Below are 5,938 nucleotides of genomic sequence, written 5' to 3' on the forward strand. Positions count from 1 at the left end.
GGGCTTTGTGTGTGTGTGTGTGTGTGTGTGTGTGTGTGTGTGTGTGTGTGTGTGTGTGTGTGTGTGTGTGTGTGTGTGTGTGTGTGTGTTTGAGTGCGCGCGCGCGATGACGCAGATTCAAATTCATTTCCGCTGTTCACTCCCGTCCACAACGGTTAACGTTAGCTGATCAGTCGAGTTTGGGCAAGCGGGAGATTTGAATTCAGTCTACTCTCGTGAAGTGGATTGTGAGATCAACAGTGGTTCAAAGCAATCGTATTCATCAAGAGCAGCCGTGAGCAGGAGCTGTTGTCAGTCAGTCCGTTTGGATTCTTCGGAAATAACGCCCTTTTCAGTGAGCCTTGTTCATCACAGCGGACATCAGGCCAACCGATCACCGGCTGAGGTAAGAGTCTCATTATACTAAGTTACATGTGAACGATATTTTATATTACATTTGTGTTAAGTTTACAGTTTTCAAGCTAACGTTAGCATTCTTAAATGATGTTCAGTTAACTGGCGAGAGCTGGAGGGCAAAACACTGAAAATGTAACATTAGCATGCGTCTTTACATTTTCCATCTGTTTTAAGAAAGATCAGTTGAACCCACACCTCAAAAGACCTAAAACGAGCTTTCGTAGACATGTTATACATATCAAAGTCCGTTTAATTGTCTATAAAATCTTCGTTAATACGCGATAGTAGGCCTATCTGTCAGTAAATCAATCTCTTAAATGGCGGGACATTTTGAAACACTGTCTGGAAGCTGAAAACTCTCCTCTTAAAAATATCCTTGGTTTTAATTATAGTAAAATGATAGTAACCACGTTTTTGGCAGATTTTTATTACCATTTTTAATAACCACAGTTATACTACAAATAGGCCTACCATGTTAGTTTGTTTTTTTGTTTTTTCTTTGTGGTTAAACCATAGTTAATTTTCGTAAGGGTTAACGTGGCTATCAAGACTGTTAAGAAAACGAATTCAGTAAATACTGTACTTGATGATACAGGAAAGCACATGAGACTAGAATATGAACCCAACATGATAAATTGCATATTCTGGCTGCATCTGCTTGCCAACACGTAACGTTAGCTATAGAATGCATATATTAGGCTTATAAAATAAAAGTTGATAGAATGTTTGTGTTCTGATGAAGAAATGAACTTATCTACATTTTGGATGATCTGGGGTCATCATAGTAGCCTTTTTCATAGGATACTTTTGATCATTGGTTATGAAAATTGCATTGATCCAGATGAACAGACAGTTACACCCCTAACTTTAGATGTCTCAGCTCAAAACATCACTGTTAGCCTTTCCTGCTCAGCTTCCAGATCATAGTCAGTTGAGGTTTTGCATTGGCCCAGTGGAACATATTCTGACATGTGTAAATGTAATACTGAGTTGTTAAAAATTGTTTTTGTTTTTTTGTGATTTCAGGTCAAGTGGAAAGCAGAATGATCATGGCAAACAAGGTATGGGAAGAAGTAGGGTAATTTAAAATATTGTAATGGCCGAGTCTTCTGATTCCATATGATTGCACTAAAAGTGGCAGAACATTTAATTTGTTTTATACTGTATTTTCCCATGTGAATATTCATTTGATCCTTGTGAGGCCACTGGAGCTGCACAAGGTTTGGTTTTACTACAGTAAGACCACGATTGTGTTAGATTCCACCCATCTATTTATTTATTATTATTTGTTTATTATTTTTTGTAGTGTAACTAGGCTCTGTCATTTAGAAACATGACTTTTCCTATCACTTAATGACACATATCTCAACCTTTCATTCCAGCCAGAGGATCTGACGGTTGCTGCTCGCATCTCAGCCTACCTGATGGAAAATTCTTCCTTCACCTTCAACTCAACCTTGCCAAGACAGAACTGCTTATGGTTTCAGCCAAACCATGCGATCCTGCTGATTTGCCTTATACAACATCAGAAAGATCTGGCCCTTCCTATCGGAGCCACACAACTCCTTGTCTAAGCTCTTGTTCTATCCAGACTGGACTATTGTAATGCTCTCCTGGCAGCTCTTCCAGCATCAGTCAAACCTCTGCAACTGATCCAGATGCTGCAGCAAGACCTAAACTCACTGCTTCAGATCTATGTGTCTCCAGAAGCTTGTGTTCTGCAAGTGAACGGCGCCCTGTGGTGCCATCATCCCAAAGAGACACAAAATCACTTTCACTGACCTTTCCCTGGACTGTTCCCTGCTATTGGGATGACCTGCCCAACTCAACACATTTTCAAGAAACTGCTAAAGATCCATCTTTTCATAAACACTTGACCCAATAATACTAAATCTTTGTTTTAATAATAAATAAATGAACTTGTGTACTGTGCTACACTAACTGGGACTTGTTGCTGCACTTGTTGCTTCTATTGTTCTCTTAATTTTAAGTCACTTTGGATAAAATGTAATTGTAAATATTTGAAATAAGTTATATTAGAGTATAAAGGCATACAGCAATTGTCTTTTAATGTGGATATTGTTACATGTTCTAAATGATATACTAAGCCTGTATTTCCTATCATTCACGTATCTTGATGTTCAGTGTTTGTTTAATGAGTAATACTGTAAATGTGCAGGTATTCCGTACTTGTACGTTTAGTTAATTTAATAGAAATTGACTGTACATTTGCTATTATTAAGTACTTAATTAGAGATTGGTCAAAGTTGTGAAACTGGATCTGCAAAAAATTAAAACTGTAAATATACAAACTTTGTATTTGAATTTATGTACTTATTACATTTTTATACATAACTTCATAGTTATTTTACACAGAAAAACTATATATTAAAAGATAATTACTGTAGATAGACAGAGCATTATTATAAAATAAATTTATAAAACCCTAAATTTACAGTTTAACCTTAAAGTTAAATGTTCTTTTTATGTAATTTGACATAATTTATCTGTTTTTCCTGTTTATCTGTTTATCTGTTATGATGTGCACAAATGACTAAATGTTGTGGAGGTTGAACTAACTGTTGTGCAAATGTAAATAGTGATGTGAGAAATGCACCAAAGCGACTGAGAAAAACTGTAATACAAGTGATATCTCAAAAACATGCATGAAAATCATACATGTTATGATACAGTACAACTTACTGAAATCCGTATCATGTCTCAAGTAATCACTACATTTTTAAAACATGGAAAGATGTCAATAAAACAGTTTGTGAATAATATTTTAGTGTACCAAATGAGAGGGTTCCTTGTATAGTTTTCAACATTATTTGGAAGAGATTTGTTTCCTTAAGAAAAATCGAACTATCTGTATCTGTATCTGAATCTGAATCTGAATCTGAATCTGAATCTGTATCTGTATCTGTATCTGAGTCTGAATCTGAATCTGAATCTGTATCTGAATCTGAATCTGTATCTGTATCTGTATCTGTATCTGAATCTGTATCTGTATCTGTATCTGTATCTGTATCTGAATCTGTATCTGTATCTGAATCTGAATCTGTATCTGTATCTGAATCTGTATCTGTATCTGTATCTGTATCTGAATCTGTATCTGAATCTGTATCTGTATCTGAATCTGAATCTGTATCTGTATCTGTATCTGAATCTGTATCTGTATCTGTATCTGTATCTGTATCTGAATCTGAATCTGAATCTGTATCTGTATCTGAATCTGTATCTGTATCTGTATCTGTATCTGAATCTGTATCTGTATCTGTATCTGTATCTGAATCTGTATCTGTATCTGTATCGGCCTATCATTCTGAATAATCGGCCATCAGTTTAGTATCAGTGCATCTATCTATCTATACAACTACAAACCACAAAAATAACTAGATTATTAATTTTCCTTTATGTACTGGCATGGTGTATGAATACTGATATGACATAAGCAAATGATAATGTTATAAAACAGCAGAGAGTTGTATGAAAGCAATTGATGCATGTCCAAAAGCATTTGCAATTTGTTGGAAGGAATGAGAAACTTGTGTACTATGATGTGCACAAATGACTAAATGTTGTGGAGGTTGAACTAACTGTTGTGCAAATGTAAATAGTGATGTGAGAAATGCACCAAAGCGACTGAGAAAAACTGTAATACAAGTGATATCTCAAAAACATGCATGAAAATCATACATGTTATGATACAGTACAACTTACTGAAATCCGTATCATGTCTCAAGTAATCACTACATTTTTAAAACATGGAAAGATGTCAATAAAACAGTTTGTGAATAATATTTTAGTGTACCAAATGAGAGGGTTCCTTGTATAGTTTTCAACATTATTTGGAAGAGATTTGTTTCCTTAAGAAAAATCGAACTATCTGTATCTGAATCTGTATCTGAATCTGTATCTGTATCTGTATCTGTATCTGAATCTGTATCTGTATCTGTATCTGAATCTGAATCTGTATCTGTATCTGAATCTGTATCTGTATCTGTATCTGAATCTGTATCTGTATCTGAATCTGAATCTGAATCTGAATCTGAATCTGTATCTGTATCTGAATCTGAATCTGAATCTGTATCTGTATCTGTATCTGTATCTGAATCTGTATCTGTATCTGAATCTGTATCTGTATCTGTATCTGAATCTGAATCTGTATCTGAATCTGAATCTGAATCTGTATCTGTATCTGAATCTGTATGTGTATCTGTATCTGAATCTGTATCTGTATCTGAATCTGTATCTGTATCTGTATCTGTATCTGAATCTGAATCTGAATCTGTATCTGTATCTGTATCTGTATCTGAATCTGTATCTGAATCTGTATCTGAATCTGTATCTGTATCTGTATCTGTATCTGAATCTGTATCTGAATCTGTATCTGTATCTGTATCTGAATCTGTATCTGTATCTGTATCTGTATCTGAATCTGTATCTGAATCTGTATCTGTATCTGTATCTGTATCTGTATCTGAATCTGAATCTGTATCTGTATCTGTATCTGAATCTGAATCTGTATCTGTATCGGCCTATCATTCTGAATAATCGGCCATCAGTTTAGTATCAGTGCATCTATCTATCTATACAACTACAAACCACAAAAATAACTAGATTATTAATTTTCCTTTATGTACTGGCATGGTGTATGAATACATTTTATTCTAGCAGAAATCTCTTACGTTTCTAATCTTGATCAACTGCATAGATTGACATTTGTAATTGAGGTCAAGAACATGGAGATCTCAGCACCTCTTGCATTCAGGCAGCTTTAGAATCCCTGACCACGAGAGAACACGGCCTCCTGTTTTGTACACAGCATGGTGTTTGTGTATAATGCTCATGAAATGTATCTACTGCTAAGGCATTTATAAAGGCTTTGGCAGTCTGTGCAAGTAATGACAGGTCGCAAATTTGTTAAAAATGTGCTAGCCGGCTGAGCCTTTTTATTTGAGAAAAAGCATAAAAAAGTGGTGTTAAAACAGCTTGTTGAGAGAGGGAGAAAAGGAGGGAGAAAGAGAAAGGATGTGTATGCATGTAAAACAGGAAATAAGCTTCAAGTGTCTATAGCCTTTACACATTTTTCATGTGGGCGGAGCAGGGGGTGTGGCTTGGTGATGGATAGCAAAGGAGAAAATAACAGTTTGAATGCAAAAAGGGTAGCAAGCAGCAAAGGCCAGGAGTTGTTCACTCTATATCGGAGGTTGAAATTGATTCTGTGAGGTGGAATGAGAGTTCACAATGCAAGACAGTCATATGTTAATCCTGTTTGGCGGCAATCGCTCTCAGTGATAGGGGAGGAAAGCTCAGACATGCACTGAAATTCTTTTTATATTTACAGTAAAAAACTTGCAGTTGCAAAAAAAAAAAAAAAAAAAAGAATATTAAAAACATTACAGAGACAATGTTACAGGATGGTTTGAGAAACATGACTTTAAAGTATATAACATTTAAAATAATAAAATTTCATGTGTCTTGTTTGGGCTTCTCGGAACGTCCTCTTTTCACTCAAATTTTTTTTTTTTTTATTACA

General features: G+C 35.2%; 1 long non-coding RNA gene across 1 annotated transcript; it reads left to right on the plus strand.

Annotated features, from left to right (window-relative positions):
* Window positions 1-277: 277 nt before the first annotated feature.
* On the plus strand, window positions 278-2,191 carry LOC311301773. The gene is made up of 3 exons (XR_014629498.1): window positions 278-385; window positions 1,423-1,457; window positions 1,779-2,191. It is a non-coding gene; the product is annotated as an uncharacterized lncRNA (long non-coding RNA).
* The last annotated feature ends 3,747 nt before the right edge of the window (window positions 2,192-5,938 follow it).

Source organism: Rutilus rutilus (assembly GCF_951802725.1).
Source record: "Rutilus rutilus genome assembly, chromosome: 12".
In the NCBI taxonomy this organism is placed as follows: Eukaryota; Metazoa; Chordata; class Actinopteri; order Cypriniformes; family Leuciscidae; genus Rutilus; species Rutilus rutilus.